The sequence below is a fragment of the Photinus pyralis genome, unplaced genomic scaffold, assembly GCF_008802855.1.
Source record: "Photinus pyralis isolate 1611_PpyrPB1 unplaced genomic scaffold, Ppyr1.3 Ppyr1.4_LG10, whole genome shotgun sequence".
NCBI classification, from domain to species: Eukaryota; Metazoa; Arthropoda; class Insecta; order Coleoptera; family Lampyridae; genus Photinus; species Photinus pyralis.
Genome location: NW_022170250.1, coordinates 7,867,336 through 7,887,938, shown reverse-complemented (window position 1 = coordinate 7,887,938; position 20,603 = coordinate 7,867,336). Strand labels below are relative to the sequence as shown.

Genomic DNA, 20,603 nt, shown 5'->3' with positions numbered 1-20,603 from the left:
AGAAGAGCTACTATACCAAAACCGAGCGAGCCGAAGGCGAGTTCGGCATAAGTCATGCATTATCTAAAGTATAGAAACAAAATCTTTTGATGGTTTAAAAAAAACTAGGCAGGGAGAGCCGAATTTAACCGAGCGAGCAAAAGGCGGGCGAGTTCGGCATAAATCTCGCGTACTGTATTAGAAGACCGCCCCAAAGACCAGCATTATCTAAGGTTATAGAACCAAATTCCACGATTCTTAAAAAAAACTCAAAAAACACTAGGCGAGGGGCCCAATTTCTACTGTGATTTTTTTTTACTTTAAAAAGAGGCTACTATACCAATGCCGAGCAAGTCGAAGACGGGTTCGGCATAAATCGTGCTTTCGGTATTGGAAAGCCGCTTTATCTAAAATTATGGAAACAAGGACCGATCATATCTTTAAACAAGTACAAATTTTGCACAACCCTTGTGCAGCTAAAGCGCATTTTTTTAAACACCCCTATGAAATTTCTTCCATAAATAAGAAAGTTGGCACTGCACATCCTACACAAAACCAAATTTGGAAAATGGCGCTACATTTGCTTTTATTCCAAGTGGCTATGTATCAAATTTTATTTAAATGCCCAATGGTTATATTTCTTCCAAACGTCCCAATCGCCCTTTGTAGGTACTTTCCTTTGACAATTCACTCTTAAGATATAAGGAATTATAACCGATCACAACAGTCAACAAGGGATCGAGGAGGAAGACTATGGTTAGTATAAATTAATTCCTTTCCTTGAGACCTTTCATTAGAGTATCATGAAGGATAAAACTAGTTCCACTCCCCCCCTTGAGACCTTTAATAGAATCCAATGATAAAATAAATTTTTAACCTCCCCCCTCTGGCCCCGTCGCTTAGTGATTTCGATGAGACCTTTCATTAGAATACCATGAGGGGTAGAACATGTGTCTACCCCCCCCAAATTTCTACAGTTTAACTTGTAACCACTAAAGGCATGCGTATGCAAAATCTAAGACCAATTGGTTGTCGTATGTAAAAGTTATGCACGTTTTACTTTCAAAAACAGCATCTCAGGAAATAATTCGTGGGGGGCCCCCCTTTTAGACAGCTAAATTTAATGGCCGTCTGGCACATCTTCAAGGTATTGGCTACCTACTGCAAAAAATTCCAGGACTCTAGGACCATTCGTCTAGAAATAGTTCAAAACGGTAGAAGTGGGTCCGGACGGACAGACGGGCGGACAAAACGCAAACAATAGCGCATTTTTTTTAATTCATAAAAAATGCGCTAAAAACTAGGCGTGGTTGAGCCGAACTTATGCCGAACGAGCCGAAGATGAGTTCGGCAATCGTAGAACCATGTAAAGATGAAGCCTTAGATCGCCCAATTTCCGCGGTGTGATTTTTTTCTTATTAAAAAAAGGTTATACCAATGCCGAACGGGCCGAAGGCGAGTTCGGCATAAATCGTGCGTTCTGTATTAGAAGACCGCCCCGAAAACCGCACTATCTAACGTTATTGAAACAAAATGTCACGATTCTTGAAATAAACTCGAAAAACATTAGGCGAGGACGAGCCGAATTTGTGCCGAGCGAGCTCGGTAATCGCGAGCCCATGTAAAGGTGCAGCCTTAGATCGCCCAATTTCTGCTGTGTGATTTTTCTCTCATTAAAGAAGAGCTACTATACCAAAGCTGCGCGAGCCGAAGGCGAGTTCGGCATAAATCGTGCTTTCTATATTAGAAGGTCGCTTTATCTAAAGTATAGAAACAAAATCCCCTGATTGTTTAAAAAAACTAGGCGAGCGAGAGCCGAATTTATACCGAGCGAGCCGAATGCGAGTGATGCAGCCTTACAACGCCCAATTTCTCCTGTGTGATTTTTTTCCATTGCTATACCGATGCCGAGGAATCCGAAGGCGAATTCGGTATAAGTCGTGCTTTCTATACTAAAAATCGGCGTTATCTAAGGTCACATAAACAAAACCGCCCGGTTCTGGGATGACCCGATTTATGCCGAACTCGCCTACGACGGCACTCATTCGTAAATGTATGTGAGGGTGCAGCGAGGGATGTAACCTTAGATCGCCCAATTTCTGCTGTGTGATTTGGTTTGAGAAAGGGCAATGCCAAGCCAGCCCAAAGCGAGTTATGTAAGGTCATTCCTTAAAAAAAACTAGACCATGATGACCCGAATGTATGCCGAACTCGCCTTCGGCTCGCTCGGCAATCGTAGGTCCATGTGAGGATGGCGCCTTAGATCGTCAAATTTCTGCTGTGTGATTTTTTCTCATTAAAGGCATAAATCGTGTTTTCTATATTAGAAGGACCCATCGAGGACCCCATTGTCTAAGGTTATAGAAAGAAAGTGCGATGGCATCTTTAAAACAAGTATAAATTGTGCACAACTCTTGTGCAGATAAAGCGCATTTTTTTAAAACCGAAATAGCTTTTGATTTGATATCACCAATGGATATATTTCTTGCAGACGTCTCAATCGCCCTTTATGAGTACCCTCTTCCGACAATCCGGTCATGAGGTATAAGGGAATATACCCGATCACGATAAGAGGTCGAGGAGGAGGGCTATGGTTGGTAGAAATTAATTCCTTTCGTTGAGACCTTTCATTGGAGTACCATGAAGGATAAAACTAGTTCACTCCCCCACCCCTTCCCCTCCATTCCGTACTTTGATAAGAGGACAGAAAGAAGGGCAGTATAGTTGGTAGAAAACGTTTCCTTTCGTTGAGTTGAGACCTTTAATTAGAATACAATGAGAGATCAAATTAATTTAGAATACCATGAAGGGTATAACATGTGTTAACTCCCCCCCCCCCCAATTTTCTAAAGTTTAACTTGGAACCACTAAAGGCATGCGTATGCAAAATCTGAGACCTTATTGGTTGTCGTATGTAAAAGTTATGCACGTTTACTTTCAAAAACAGCATGTCAGGAAATAATTCGCAGGGGGGGGGGGGCTTTTAGACAGCGAAATTTGATGGCCGTCTGGCACACCTTCAATAGGCCATCTACTGCAAAAAAATCCGGACTAAGACCATTCCCCTAGAAGTAGTTCGAAACGGCAGAAGTGAGTTCGGACACGCATTTTTTAAGAATTAAAAAAAAATGGGGGGGGGGGGGGGTAAAAATTAATTTTATCTCTCATTGTATTCTAATTAAAGGTCTCAACGAAAGGAACCGTTTTCTACTAACCACTGCCCTTCTTTCTGTCCTCTTATCAAAGTCAACGTATGGGGCGGAGTAGAGTGGAACTAGTTTTATCCTTCATGGTACTCTAATGAAAGGTCTCAACGAAAGGAATTAATTTCTACCAACCATAGCCTTCCTCCTCGATCTCTTATCGTGATCGGGTATATTCCCTTATACCTCAAGAACGCATTGTCGGAAGATGGTACTCACAAAGGGCAATTGAGACGTCTGCAAGAAATATATCGAATAGTGATGTCAAAAAAAAATCTATTTCGGTTAAAAAAATGCGCGAGAGATGCAGCCTTAGATCGCCCAATTTCTGCCGCGTAATTTTTTCCCAGTGAAAAAAGGCTATACCAATGCCGAGCGAGCCGAAGGCGAGTTCGGCATAAATCGTGCTATCTATATTAGAAGGCTGCATTATCTAAGGCCATAAACAAATCCCATGATTCTTGAAAATAAACTAGGAGAGGGTGAGCCGAATTTATCGTAGGTCCATGTAAGGATGCAGCGAGAGATGCAGCCTTAGATGGCCCCGGCTCGCCCAATTTCTGCTGTGTTCTTATTTAAGAAAAGATTACACCGCGGGCTACACTCAAGAAACTCGAGAAAATTTTAAAGTATCTAGGAGAAATTAGAATTTGTAAAACTTTTTTGAGATAGGTATCTCTTGGAAACCGTGACATTTCTCAAGATTTTTTTGACGTCATCTCGAACTTTCCTTGCAAATATCTTGACATTTTGTCAAGAATAGTTTCAAAACTTGAATTAAGACCCACGGATGATCCAAAAAAGTGCTACAGAAGTTGAAATGAAACACTTCTAAAATATATCAAGATTTTAGAAAATTTTTGAACGAAGCGTGTCAAGAAAGTTTAAGAAATTTCAAGCTAGTTTGGATGAAGTTTCAAAGGAGAAGTTTCAAAGCATTGGGAAAAAATTTCAAGAAAAGTGAACGGAATTGCATCGAAATATTTCAAGTAAAGTTTAATAAAGTACCGACACTTCACTTTCGTCTCGTCCAGACCTTATATTGTCCCTTTGATAGTGCCATCTTCAAACAGTTAAGGCAAAATATAAATTTTTTGACACGATCTCGTCAAGTGTTACTATTTCCATTCAAAAGGCCCAAATCTTTCAAAATCCCTATCCGGATGAATCTGTATTTTAGAATTTCGAATTCCATTGGCCCAAAATTATTACAAAATGTCAATTTGTGTCCGTTTTTAGAATGGTCTCGATATTACTAGAAAATACTTAATTTGCCTAAGTGCAGCCTTCGAAAGTGGCACAAATAAAATGTTTGTTTAAAATTAAAGCTAATAACAATAGTCAATAGACGGCCGGGCCCGCGCGATTTCGAAATATTTTTGTAAATATTTTCGCAATTATCGATCGAAGACCGGACGAGATTCACAAATTTACATTTAAATGGGGCACCACCAATGCGAAAATTCAAACTCAAAAAGGCACCGCGCTGCCTTTTCTAAATCGGCATTTAGAAAACGTTTTCTAACTGTAAACGGATTCCGATCCCAGTTTGGTGTTTCGAGTTTGACGACTAACAGGATTTTCAATTCGTTTTTCCCGTGAAATCGCCAAATGTAATGCCGGCCCAGTTCTTTGCCTGACCGTTTCGAATTCTTTTTTATGTATGGCCGGAAGTCGCTCGAGCGTGGTGCCTTCTTCGATTCGATCTTTTTTTCCTGCGCGCGATATCATCGAATTTTTCGAATTGTTGATCGTTAATTGCTAATTATCGTTAATGGAGCGGCGTGAAAAAAAAGCTGTTACCTCATCGCGCCTTCGCTTTTGGGTCCGAAAAACAATCCACCGACACTTAGCACATATTTATTCACTGCACATTCGATTAACACACCTTAATTCCAATGCGTGCACCAATTACCGACACTTTGGGGCGCGATCACTAAATCTCGAAAAAATCACGGCGCGTAATTCAAATCGCGCAATTTCCAAATCGTCAGTCACGGTGTGTGTTGTTTCTTTTTTTTTTGAGAAATTTGTTGGAGACTTCAACGACCGCCTATCCACGTAGCGCAATTCACAGGTAGGACAGGTATCTTGGAGAATGTTTCAAGTCATGTGGGGGATTTCGCCAAGGTTAATTGGTAAAGGTGAAATCAACGAAAAGATGAGCTCGCCGGGAATTACCGACTGATAACCGACACAGTTTACAGCTCGATACTCATTTCGGGGATCGTCTTCGTCGGGGTTTTTCGTCAATCGGGGGAAGATTTCCGGAAGCGGTCACCTTTTCGACTAGCAGCTGGCGACGAAGTGATTCAGAATTAATGAATGCCATGAGGTAAGGTCAATCCTCGACGAAAACTACTACCGCGCCATGCGCCGTTTCTCTTGCTCGCATTGAACGAAAGCGCCGTGGCGCGTTTCTTGCGGATTGCGACAGGTACGGACAATTCGAAAGGGGGAAGGTTTGACCTCGCATTCTGCAAAATACGTGTCGATGTCGTTGTTTGTATATCGCGAACACGCGTTTTCGCGAAATTGGAAAAACTCCGTTTCGTAAAAGAATGTACCTTCACGTAAATTGCAATCGTTACGTGTGAAGAAAGTCAATTGTGAGCGTTTGGTTACCACGGTGCAGATGATAGGCAACTAAACTATCATAACTGTACCGTTTACATGTAACCACGATTGAAGTGTATAGTGTGTTGCCAATATACACATTTTGCGAATTTTCCATCAGTTTTCAATATATTTAGTTCGGCCTGGAGTCCTGGAATATTTTGCAGTGGGTAGTCTTGAAGGTAATGCAAGACGGTCCTCAGATTTGGTTGTCTTAAGGGGGGTTTCACGAGATGTTTCCATAACAGCCGATCATCGTTGAGATATGGTGCTAATTTCGCTTGTTTACTTCGCCTGTCCATTACGTTTTTGTTCTTGGGCTGCTTAATTTCTTCAGAAAACATGGATAATCCACCCTTATGATTAGGCAACACACCTTTACATCTGAAACAAAAATATGATATGCTCTGTATATAACCAATCGACCGTTTTGCGCAAATGCCGAATACTAGGGGATTTTCGTAACGAAGCTAGGGGAAAAAAGCGTGGCGTGGCCTGCGTGGCGAAAGAAAGAAGATGGCGACGGGGTCGACGGAAGGCATCACGCGTTCCCGGTTTTTATTCTTGATTATTTTGGTTGTGGTGTTTTGAAGGTGTAATTACAGGTAGTAACCATTTTATTCTTTCTTGTACTAACTATTAATCATGGAATTTCTTGCCACAAAATTTGATATTGTGATGATATTAGCCTCCTATCTCGGCGGGATAACGCCAACTTCAAGTCACACCGGGATATTGGACCATATTCTTTAGTAGCGGGAATGCCAAACTAACATGGCTTGGCTGCCTATTTGAATATTCTCGCTTAAGTTTTCCGCGAAAATCTGTCACTCGGGGTCACCCTGAGTGCACTAAGATCGTGATCGTCATGTAGGACACCTACGTTGTGTAATAACTGGGTTCTCAGCAGGCACTGAGGGCGTTTTATGGGTAAGGGACACCAAAAGCAATAGTTGATTAAGTTTATATTGCAGCTAATACCAAAACGGTGCCCCTGCAGAGGGTCTTAAGTGGTTCTATACTACTCCGGCATTTACCTTACGAATTAGGAAAACTGCAGCAAAACCTAATTCGGAGTAGTCCTATAATGAACAACATCTAATGTACAGCACTTTTGAGCCCTCTCGAAACCGGGGTAACTACTACAAACACGCGATGAGTAACCAAAATGGGATCGAACCATTCCCCAGGTATTACAACACATACATCGGACAAAACTAAGAGATGTCAAATATACCTCGCCGGGCGGGAGGATTACCCAGGACCAGTGGAGACCCTGTAGTCCTGGGCTAAAGTTGTTGGGTTCGGAACGAGTGAAAATGTTAGTGTTAGGTTCACCAAGGCCGTATAAACTTGAATAGCTCGATCCCCTCTAAACAAGCACACTTCCCTCTTGATTACTCACAGTCCCAAATAAGCAAATATAATGAAATACAATGAAATAATCGAGAGTGACTAAAAAGCACAATACACAAATTAAATATGTACACATGCAAGTATGTACAGCACAGATACAGCCCTACCGACAATGAAACATGATTGCCAATACCAACAGAGGTTACACATTAAAGGTACAAGTGATTGAATTCAGTAAGTACATAAGTAAAGGGTTACAAGCTGCATTCAAGTTACACACATTTATAGATTAATTGAATAAAGCAAATACCTCACCTGATATAAAAAAGCAAAAGCACACAGCAATGATTAAGGTATAACAAAATATTTCAAGACAAGCCGTACTTTACACTTCAGCCGGTTACAAGACAAAGACCATGAACACACATGTTAAATCCTATTTATTTGACCAACCCAAGCCACGCGGTAATTTGATCTGCTAATACCCCTAAAAACCACCCGAAAATCGCCCATTCCCTGCATTTCACGCATTTCTAAGAAAAAAGTGGACTGCAGGTGTTTAAAATTGTAAACACATGTGGTCTTCCGCGAAATTCCAACCGTCTCATCTTCGCTCTCTTTCCCTTTTCTGTAATCCCACCAGATTTCGGTTGGCAGCTTGTGGTGCTTCGTATCGACAATCATATTCACAGGACATTGCTAAGGTTGGGGCATCTCAAGGCTTATTTCATATTTCAGTGTTGTGTGCAAATCCATAAAGATCAGTAGATTGAAAATTGTTATTCCTTATTTCTTATTCCTTATTTTATTCATTGTGTGATGGGCTTAACTAACCTTATGTTGTTATAACAAACACTCAAAAATTTGAAACTCCTGAACAGTGTTTCGCCGTAAACTTTGGATCCTAATGACAAAAAAAAACCTTTCCTATCTGAAACTCACTGAATTAGGAGCAGAAACATCTCCTCTCCCACATCCCCATTATTCTCTCTTGATACAAAAGAAAAAATGTACTAGACTTCCCTAAAAGATACTCAGTGAATTACCAGCAGAAACACCTCCTCGCACATGCCCTCTTGATACAAAAGTTTCTTAGATACTCTCGGAATTAGGAGCAGAAACACCTCCTCGCACTGGCCTGTTATACCCTATTGATACAAAAGTTTGAACGAAAATCCCGAGGAAAATCCCTTGTATGTCCACAAAGGGCCTCTTCATGGAATATGTTTTCCTGGTACCTAGTCCAAGAAAATTTACATTTTCCTAAAAGAGACTCAGTGCATTAGGAGCGGAAACACTTCCTCGCACATAGCCACATACCCATTATACACTCTTGATACAAAAGTTTGAACGAAAATTCTTCGTGTGCAGAAAAGGACCTCTACATGGATTATATTCTCCTGGTAGTCAGCTAAAAATTTACCACAATTTCGTAAAAGAGAAGCAGTGAATTAGGAGGAGATACACCTAGCATATGCCCATTATACTCACTTGGTACACTTCAGTGCACAGAAACGGACCTCTGTATGGATTATGTGCTCCTGGTAGTCAGAGACAATTTACATTTTCGTGATTTAGGAGCAGAAACACCTTCTCGCACATGCGCATTATGCCTTTTTGATACAAAAGTTTGAACGAAAGTTTGCAGGAGCATTAGTGATACCGAAATGCATTCGTAACAAACATGGTTTTCAATTGCATTCAAACACACTCACGAAACGAAGAGTGAATTTTCCTTGAACGCTAAAGGACATCTTCCCCATCTCCCTCCCCCTCCAAGTACACTGGTTTCGGAAACTTGCCCCACGAAAGTTCGCTCTTGGAATATTCTCCCTTTACAATTTAGAAGAAAGGCTTGGAAGAGAGTGATTTCTTCGTACCCCCCCTCCTCCCCCTATTTCTGGCCGTGGAAATTTAGAGCACGAAAGGTTGCCAAGAATATTTCTAGCAATATTCCTAGGAGAGGAGTATTTTGGAGAACGTGTAGATGTTGGAAGTATGTGCTTTTGTTGAGGGTTTTGCCGGAGTTTAATGAAACTAATATGCAAAAGTTGCAGGAGCGTTAGTGATATCGAAGGGCATTAATTAATAAGTATTAGAACTATAGCAAAAATCAAAACAAATTTGTACAGTGAATGCGAAACAAAATTCTAACAAGCATTACACCAAAAACGTAAACGATTACAAACAAAAGGATAACGGTATCAAATATGTGATTCTGCATTAAGGTTAAATGATGACATTGAAACTCACAAAGATATAAAATGGTGCATACAAACACAAATACGAATATAGAATTGCAAACGCGACCGCCATTATAGACGTAACAAACATTCGTGCTCGCCAGATGGCGCAAACAGCTTTCTTCACCTAGTAATCTAGGGACTTTATCTTCACCTAAAGTCCCTAGATTACTATCTTCACCAAGTCACTGTATCTTCACCTAAAAGTTGTGGGGTTGCCAACTCTCAAAAATGTGTGCATCGCCGTAAGTTGTATATACAGAGTGGAACCTCTCGCACTTTAACTTTGTGTATTATTTATTTATGTTGGAACCCTTAAGAACCGAAAAAAAACTGGAACCGGAACCGAAACCGAAAATCTCTGAACCCATTTCATATAGGTTTCAACCCCTACTAATAAGGTGACTTACATCAATAAACGCATGAATGAGTTGTCTCTAACAATCTTAACTGCGCTACGGGTTAACAGGCAACCATGCCAGCCCAATCCTTAACAATATAACCGTGAAATAGCAGAGTAACCTACCGAATACGCTGACCCAAATCTAACAAATAACAAAGGTTGATCATCCAATGACTAACTAAAGAGTGAGTTGCCTTCTAGCAACGATTAAAGAAAAGTCCCCGACATGTCGTAACGAATATTTTACGCATAAAATGTCTCCTGCTACTGAAACTCCGTCCATCATTTGTTAATTAAGCCAGGAGTTCTGCTTAGGTGTTTGGTGTTTTAATTCGCTTTGTGATTAACATAATTTGGGTTTTATTCGATGCCGAGGTGTTTCTTTAGTCGCCCCTTGGCAAGCTGCTTTTGCGAGAATGCGGCATGTTTAGGCTTTGCGACGATCCGATCATTCGTCATTTTTTTGTTTTAAATTTAGGCGGAAACTTTGTTTTGATGCTGGGATTGCAACGTTGCCACTTTGCCCTAAGATCTGTCAAGTTCACTTCGAACCTGGGGTTAGGGTAAGATCAGTAACTATTAAAAGATAATGCACGAGCATCGTTATCTTATCTAGATTAGGCAAATTCTTATTCATCTTATCTTTATCTAGATTAATTTTGAAATTATCTTTGATTTTGAACAATACTGCGTGTAATCTGTCTCTTACCAAAGCCGTCGTCCGGCGGTCTCGTCGGTACTTGAGATACAGCCAGAGCTTCATGGTTGGTCTGTTCCTAGAGAAGAGCATATATATGGAGAAGAGGGACTGTTAACTGGTATTGTTTAATATCAAATTTTATTTTTGATACATAACGTAATTGTAACAGCATAATACCGTTAGATATGGACGGAAATGATGTCATACCGCTAATTAAAATTGAACCAAAGCAAGAAGAAGAAATCCATTCCGATCTTAAAGAAAACATTTTAGTAAGCAACGAAGCATTGATTACAATAAAGGACGAAATTACCATTATTGCACAGTGCTCCAAATCGCTCGATAATGAAGATGTACAACAACAAACTGATTGTGGATGGAATATCAAAACTCAAACTTCCAACGATTTCAAAAGTGGCTTCAGTCAACAAACAACAAATAGTAAGCTACAAGTTAAACAACATTTTTTAAAGCATCATGTTTCAGAAGATTGTGATTATGGACCAATGAAAAAACAACTGCTTCAACGGCACATTTTAACACCCAAACTCAATGCGCTACAGTGTACTTTTTGTGATTATGACACGAATAGTAAATTCAACTTTAAACGACACCTTATGAAACATATTGATTTTAAAGATTTTAAATGTGCTATTTGTGATTACGAGACAAATGACAAATACTACTTTAAACGACACCTTCTAAAACATACTGATTCTAACGATTTTAAATGTGGTAATTGTAATTACGAGACAAATAACAAACACAACTTAAAACGACATCTTTTAAAACATACCGATTCTAAAGATTTAAAATGTGCTCATTGTGATTATAGTACAAATAACGAATATAACTTTAAACAACACCTTTTGAAACATACCGACTCTAATGATTTTAAATGTGCTAATTGTAATTATGAGACAAATAACAAACGTAAATTAAAACGACATTTTTTAAAACGCACCCATTCTTCAGATTTTAAATGTGCTAATTGTGATTACAAGACAAATAACAAATATAACTTCATACAACACCTTTTAAAACATACGGATTCTAAAGATTTTAAATGTGCTCATTGTGACTACATGACAAATAACGACTATAACTTCAAACAACACCTCTTAAAACATACCGATTCTAAACAATTTAAATGTGCTAAGTGTGATTATGAGACAAAGAAGAAACGCAACTTAAAACGACATCTTTTAAGACACACCGATACTAAAGATTTCAAATGTGCTCATTGTGATTACAAGTCAAATAACAAATACAACTTTAAGCGACACATGTTAAAACATACCGATTCTAACGTATTTAAATGTCCTTATTGTGATTACAAGACAAATAACGAATACAACTTTAAACAACACGTTTTAAAACATACCGATTCTAACGATTTTAAATGTGCCAATTGTAATTACGAGACAATTAACAAACGCAACTTAAAAAGACATCTTTTAAAACATGCAGAATCTAAAGATTATGAATGTGATCATTGTAATTACAAGACAAATGTCAAATACCATTTTAAACAACACCTCTTAAAACATACCGCTTCTAAAGCATTTAAATGTCCTCATTGCGATTATGAGTCACATTACAAAGCTAGTCTTAAACAACATCTTTTAAAGCACACAAACTGTTAAATGAAACAAATTTCAAAAAAATGTTAAATATCAATTCTTATGATATGTCCTGTTCATCTTATGTATATACTATGTACATTCATTATGGACATATGTATTTTATGTCCATTATGGATATTCTGTAAATACACATTTTGGATGTGACATGGATGTTTAGGCACACAAAGTGTATCATGCAAATTGTATGTATCTTTTATGTATATTAAAAGTAGACTTGATCATATACCTTATTATATCTCCTCGCGATGATATTCTATGTATATACATGGGATTATAATGTATGTATATACGTTTTGGATTAAATACATGCGTTTTGTGTATTACCGACGTTACAAACATTATAGAGTCGCGTTTTCTGTGAATTACGTCGATGAAGATTAAAGGACTATTGCAAATACAGTTCATTTGTCTAAAATCAGTTTGGACGTTGAAAGTACTGAATTTTATTGTTGAATTGCAAGAACTACCATTTAGATAACTACATCCACAATAGTTACGACACCTAATGCCAGGGCCGATCTTGACTCTCAACGTATAGATCGGGAACTCGCACAACCAGTCCGAAGAAGTAACTCTTGAATTTGAATAATTTAAATCTGACGTTAATTTAACACAAAACATGATTGAGGTAGATTTAAAAGCACCTCCAATCCCTTCCCATTTGTGAAAAATAGCATTCCGAAGTCTCGCAAAAAGTACATAAAATGCATCGTTAAATTAGTCGGATCATCTCCAATCCGCAATGTATCTGACGGTCCTGGATACGGTAACCTTAGACTAAAGTTGTATTTGGAGATGAATGCCGTTAGTATGTGATAATCCACCCTTATGGTTAGGCAACACACCTTTACATCTGAAACAAAAATATGATATGCTCTGTATATAACCAATCGAACGTTTTGCGCAGATGCCGAATACTAGGGGATTTTCGTAACGAAGCTAGGGGAGAAGGAAGAAGATGGCGACGAGGCCGACGGAAGGCATCAAGTGGTGTTAGAGAGACCCGCTAAGCACCTGCTCTTTTCGAAGGAAGAGAACGGCATTACAAAGCACTGTAAAGTGTTCAAATTGTATACCGTTTTAAAGGACTATCGAGGGAATTGGACTTTTACTTTCCGAAACACGACCTCTAAAAACTGCTAGGCGGAAACCGGAGGTCTTAATCCATAACCCAAATGAGATGCTTATCTCTTACCGAATATTGCTGTCATACTTGACAGTTTACTGATTCCAGCAGCAGACTAAATGTTCAATGACCCCGTAGGGTCAAACCAAGGAGCTCAGCCGCTTTTTTAGATCCACTGTAGAGGTTTATGGTTATTTACTCTTTGGTACAGAACTAAAATGCTTGGATCAGAGTGAGTGTAGAAATTTATAACTAACTACTGAAATGTCGGCTTCTAGCAGCAGACTAAATGTCGGTCTGTCAAGGACTTCCGGCTATTTGCCTGCCGACAGACCGAGTTATTTGTGCAGCTGACGTCAAGAGCTTTAATTTGGTACCACATATGACCTGCTTTTCTTAAAAGTAATGATTTCTTATGAAATATACAAATAAACAATTGAATTTGTTTACCTCCGGCTAAATACGGTCCGACAGACCGAGCGTTTCGTGTATGGGGACCTCCAATACTTGTTCATGTATACGTTTTATGCTGCTATTTGAATGGTAATGGTTTGCGTCGCGGGCTCTTAGAATACTAGTCATTTTTCCTGAATTAAGATCTCATTACATTCTGTAGCGGGTTTTGGCGCAATCGTGTATCGAACCTCAAACTTTCTATTCAAAGTGAGAGGTTCCACCCTGTATATACAACTTCCGAACGATACATACATTTTTGAGAGTTGGCAACCATGCAATTTCTAGATGGGGAATAAAGTCACTAAATATAGTGACTTTAATGGGGAAAAGCTGCCTGCGCCATCTAACAACCACGAACGGTTACGTTTGGAATCTTGTCTTGAATGGCGGTCGTGAACGCGTCGCTCCATAAATGTTGGTTGTTATTTTGTGTTACTTAATGCAGGTAGTAATTTTTGCATTACTTTATATCGTATTTGTGTTTTGTATGCCGCATTTTACATTTTTGTGTGTTTCAATCTTTGTTTTTGAAATTTACTTGATTTAACCGCAATGCAGAATCATGTTTAATACCGTTATGCTATTGTTTTTAATTGTTTACGTTTTTGGTCTAATTCTTGGGTAATTTATGTGTATTGATGTTGATTACTTGGTCTTGTCCCTGAAGTAACATTTATATAAGTTTTGATCATTTTATTTTAATATGTGGAAATTACCGATTCGTTTGATGTAGGTATGTACTGACTTGTTGTTTGTAACTAACATTTTTCTCCGTGAATGAAGCAGTCACGGGGGTGGTAAAAAAAACTGCAGTCAAAATTGAGTTACGATACATAATTCCGTGATTATCTTCGACATTCAACTGTAGGCTCAAAACCCCGAAACCAGGGGCGGGCTACCTATCTTGCCGGAGCGGGATTACGCTAATCAAAGCTCTTCAGTTTAGAATCTATGTGCGATAAATGAGTGGCGATTCAATAATTTCCACATATCTTGTTTTTAGTTAAATTTGCCTACAAGGCCATGTAATTTTCCATCTTGCTTTTAATGTAAGGACTTTATTGCACCAAAGATGAGTCACAACTCACATCCTGTGTATTTCACCCTTCCTTAAAATCTTGGTACCTGCTTACCTAACCCATTATTCCCAAAACTTGTTTTTTGTTACCTCTTGAAGTCTACCTGCTACTTTTTGCGATGTTATAATTTTATGTTACGCATTCACATCATTACAAACAATTAATGTTACAACACAATTTGATATTAATTTGACGGCTGGTTTTTTTTATTGGTAAGTTCTTTTTTTCCCAGCCTATTCCTATTTTTATTCGGTGAACTACGATTTTCAAAGTTTATTTTTGCAATGTAATTTAGTTCGACTTAAATTTCCGAGCTTTCACAATCTTAATAATTGCGATCATTATTAAACAAACTTTTCACAATTTGAGTGTTTCATTTTACGTTCCTTCCCTACTGTGCTTCAGGTCAAAGCGTTGTTTACAACTAACGTAGGGGATCCTGCCTTAGATGTTTGATCACGTGCCATTTTCAAATTTAAGCGGGATCTTGTTTAGTTTTGGAGGGAATAGTTATTTGATTGGCCATTTTTAAACGTTGCCGAGTTGACTTTATTTTTGAGTTCTTGTAGTGTGCAATTAGCGTAGAACCTGGGGGTTAAGTACATTACAACCCCCCCCCTAACGCTAACACAGCTCAGCATGTCAAGGGAGCACCCCTGTTTAGACTTTTTAATCCTCAATACCAATCATTTATCTAAAAAATAGCAATCGCTATCGCTTAAATGAACAGCATTTAAGTAGGTAACATGGTAGGAATGTCGGACATCGGATGCATTTGGATTCGCTTTTATTTAATCTAAATTGGGGATGAAGATGCAGTATAAAATAAAAACCCACCGCCCCGCCACTGGAAGTGAGACGCTATGAAATAAAGTAAACCCTGACCGGTACTTGAGCTACATCCAGGAGCTTTATGTGTGTTGATATGGCTACTGGTAGAAATTTGTGTTGTTTAATAACAATTTGATGAACTGTTAAGATATGGAGGGAAATGATGTCATTAAAATCGAACCAATACATGAAGAAGAAATCTATTCTAATCTTCAACAAAACGTGTTAGTAAGCAATGAGGCATTGGTTAGAATAAAGGACGAAATTACCAATGCCCCACAGTCGTTCGATAATGAAGAAGTACAACAACAAACTGATTGTGCATGGAATATTAAAACTGAAATTCCCAACGATCTTGAATGTGACTGTGATCCACACACAACAAATAGTAAGCTGCAAATTAAACATTTTTTAAAGCATTCTAAAGATTTTAAATGTGCACATTGTAATTACAGGACAAATGACAAACGCAATTTAAAACGACACCTTTTAAAACATATCAATTCCAAAAATTTTAAATGTGCTAATTGTAATTACGAGACAAATGACAAATACTACTTTAAACAACACCTTTTAAAACACACCGATTCTAAAGAATTTAAATGTGCCAATTGTGATTACAAGACTAATAACAAATACTACTTTCAACAACACCTCCCAAAACATACCGTTTCTAACAATTTTAAATGTGTTAATTGTAAGTACGAGACCAATAACAAACGCAATTTAAGGCGACACATTTTAAGACATACCGCTTCTAAAGATTTTAAATGTGTTAAGTGCGATTACGAGTCAAATGACAAGTACTACTTTAAGCGACACCTTTTTAATCATACCGATGCTAAAGAGTTTAAATGTACTCATTGTAATTACGAGACAAATGACAAATATTACTTTAAACAGCACCTTTTGAAACATACCGATTCTAAGGATTTTAAATGTGCTCATTGTGACTATGGAACATGTAGCAAACAATATCTGAAAGATCACATTTTAACACACAAATTTCCTGGGAATGTAAATATGCTAAAATGTGCTAATTGCAATTACGAGACAAATAACAAACGCAACTTAAAGCGACACCTTTTAAAACATAGTGATTCTAGAGACTTTAAATGTGCTAATTGTGATTACGAGACAAGTGACATATACTACTTTAAACGACACTTTTTGAAACATTCCGATTCTAAACAAGTAATTATGGGACAAATAGCAAATGTCAGCACGCTTTAAAACATAAAACATTTAAAATGTTTGTGGATGTACATTTAATTATCAATTATCTTAGAGCAAGACATAAACATGGAAATCCCTTGATTTCTCAATATTTACAGTTTCTCTTTTTAGCTGTTAGGAAATATCAGTATTAGAGGTAGACTTTGATACGGAAACTGATGTCAATTTAAAGATAATGAAATAAGTAATAAATTTGTATTGAATTCAATTGGCTGTTTATTCTTGGCGAAAGCCTCCGTTTTCCAATTATGTAGAGCTTTCGCGTCAAAAGGAACCAGGGGACATGATCGTCTAGACAAAGCTACCTAACCTGAATAACAAAACACTAGAACCAATAGGCTGGGGAAAAATGGACCGACCAAAAAAAAAACCAGCCAACAAATTAATATTGAACTTTATCGCAAAATTTAATGACATGACTGCATATTATAATGATTGTCAAGTAAATTAATGAAATGTCGAATCATAGGCTCCACTGGAAGTCCTAAAGAATTTATATCGGACACAACACAAAAAAACATTATAATAAATTTACGTGGCTTGGATATTGGGTGGGCAGTGCAAATATACCACGATGAGTAGTCTCTAGTTGCTCTGGTCATGACATGTCAGCCTAGTATGAAAACGCTAGGAGTTGATCTCTCAGAAGAGCATTTCACACATAGAGGATACAAAAAATAAAGGGCACACCGAGAACACGTAGTACACTGCGTAAGTGAGGCCGGCACTTGCCTGTGCCCGATCACAAAACAAATTATGACAGCATAAAAATTAACAGAGCAACCATCACCAAAAAAATATACAGCATCTATATAGCACAGTTGACATATTTGCCTTGGTTTAACAAAAGAGTGACAAAACGCAATATCAGCAACATCGCTCCTTTCTAAGATACATGCGTATCTCAGGTGGAACTTTGCCACTTTTACCTGCAACGCCAAGTGGACATAAATACCAAAATCAAATATAAGTAGTATTTTAGTTTATTTTTAAGGAAATCATATCAGCAAAGCATAATTTCTTTAGCAAATACGGTAAATGCCCTATTGGTCATCCCATAATCCACCCACATTGGAGAAGCGTGTAGTAAATTGAACTTAGTCGAATTATACTATTCTACCACTACAATATTATTATTTCATCTAGTGTTATTATCAGTGGAATCCTTTCAATTTAAATCGTGTTTTTGAAATTCCCAAAAAGCTTTTTCGAAGAAAAGTTTGGGGTCAGGAGCGCATAAAGTCTTTAATAGATATTGAAGATATGAAAGTCTTTGAGGGCTACAAACTCCTTTTTTGATCAAATTTAAATTGTACTTAAACTAATGCAGCAAGATCTCTAAACTTCGTTTTCATAGACCTTGGACCTTCAGAAACAAAACCTTTAGCCCCCAGACCTTTCGCTTCTCACATTTGAAACTTCAACATGTTGAATTTTTAAACCCTTAACCTTGTACGTTTTGGGGGAAAATCTAGAACCGGGGAAGGGGTGACTGGAGAGTATTCCACACCCCTTGATTCTACGTTCTTCCCCAAAATGTAAAGTGCTTATACTATAATTTTTGGAAAGAGACCATCCGAGGTAATACCAGAAATCCGTGGAGTATGGAATCGTCGCGTCGTTTGGAAAGAAAGATTTAATGGTATGGTATAGAAGCCCGGACCTGGCTCAGTTCAAGGTAACCTTGAAAAGTAGATCAAGGTGAATGACGTTGACCTAGGAAACGTGTTCTAAGGTGAAGCTTAAAGGTCAGTCGCTCTCCGTTGTTCTGGTATCGAATTTCACTTTCAGGGTCATCCGAGATCATTGACCCCAAAAACGTTCAAGGTCGTCGGAGGTTATGGACATAGACCTTGATCCCTCTTTCGACTCCCAAGTGATTGACCTCATTTTTGGGGTGTCAAATAACTTTTTTATGTCATCCGAAGTCATTGACCCGATAAAACTTCAAGGTCATCCGAGGTGAAGCTCAAATGCCAAGCTGTGGTGATCGTATTTCATTTTTGCGGTGTCAAATTACATTTAAACGATCATACAAGGTCCATCACCTCAAATAATCCGAGTTCATTGACCCCCTAAAGGTTCAAGATGAAGGTCATAGACTTCATATATTTTCAAGGTCTCCCCAGCTCATTAACCCCATTGTTGGGATGTCAAATTACATTTTCAAGGTCATTCGAGATCATTGACCGCATAAATGTTCAATTTTGCCCGGGGGCCTTTACCCCTTTTTTGGACTAGGAGGTCATGACCTCATTTTTGGGGTATCAAATAACTTCATCCGAGGTCATTGACCCGATACATTTTCAAGATCATGCGAGATCTTTGACCCTTTTTTTGTGGTGTAGAATTACATTTCCAAAGTCATCCGAGGTCATTGACACCATTTTTGGAGTGTCAAATTACGTTTTAATGTCATCCGGATAAATTTTCAAGGTGATGCGAGATCATGACGCTCTTTTGTGGTGTAGAATTATATTTCAAAGGTCATCAGAGATCATTTTCAAGCAGTGAAGCGCACATGGCAAGCTGTGGTGATCGTATTTCATTTTTGGGGTGTCAAATTACATTTACATGGTTATACAAGGTCAGTGGCCCCAAATGATCCGAGGTCATTGACCCCATAAATGTACAAGGTCGTGCGAGATCGTGTACTATAAATTTTCAAGGTCGACCGAGCTCATTGGCCGCATTGTCAGGATGTCAAATTACATGTTCAAGGTCATCCGAGAACATTGACCCCCCATAAATGTTCAATTTTGCCCCGGGGTCCTTAACCCCTACATTGGACTCCGAAGTTATTGATCCCATTTTTAGGGTGTCAATTTACTTATTAATGTCATTCTAGGTTACTGACTCCCATAAATTTTCAAGGTCAGGCGAGATCACTAACTCATTTTTTTTTGTGGTGTGCAATTACATTTCCAAGGACATACGAGGTCATTGACACCATAAATTTTCAAGCGGTATAGCTCAAATGGCAGGCTGTAATAATCGTATTTCATTTTTGGGGTGTCAAATTAAATTTACAAGGTCATACAAGGTTAATGGCCTTAAATGATGTAGCGTTAAATTACATTTTTAAGAGAATACAAAGTCATTGGTCCCATATTAGATTTTCAAAATCACCCGAGGTCACTCCACCTCTTTTGTTATGGTATCGAATTACATTTTCGAGGTTATTGACTTTTGTGGTGTCATCCAAGGTCATTGACCTCATAAATGTTCAAAATCACGCTAGGTCCTTGACCCCTTTTTGGTTTCCAATGTCCTTCCCCCATTTTTGGAATGTCAAATTATATTTACAAGGTCAATGGCTTCAAATGATGTATTTTTAAATTGCATTTTTAAGAGCATACAAGGTCATTGGTCCCATGGTGTTGAATTATGACCCTAATTGTGGTGTCAAATTACATTTTCAATGTCATTTAAGGTCAAAGAACTAAATTGTGGTGTCTGAATACATTTTCATAAACTAATTTCAAAAAATAAATAAAAAATAAAAATATCCAAAAAATAAATAGTCATCCAAGGTCAATGACCTCATTGCGTTGTTAAATTACCATTTCATGGCTGCATTTCTATGTGGTGTCGAATTACATTGTCGAGGGCATCCAAGGACAATGAACCCATTTACTGTGGTACGAAATTACATTTTTAAGGCCATAGAAGAGCCATGACTGCATCTTTTGTGGTGGCTAATTGCATTTGTGAGGTCCTTCAAGGTCA

At 38.2% G+C, this 20,603-nt stretch overlaps 1 protein-coding gene across 1 annotated transcript in view; it reads right to left on the bottom strand.

Moving 5' to 3' along the window:
* LOC116161480 overlaps nt 1-5,472 on the bottom strand; it is a 33,003-nt gene extending 27,531 nt beyond the window's left edge. Inside the window, exon 1 of the mRNA XM_031474834.1 lies at nt 4,986-5,472. The gene's annotated coding sequence lies outside the window, so the exon portion shown is untranslated. The remainder of the gene's footprint in view (nt 1-4,985) is intronic.
* Between the last annotated feature and the right edge of the window lie 15,131 nt (nt 5,473-20,603).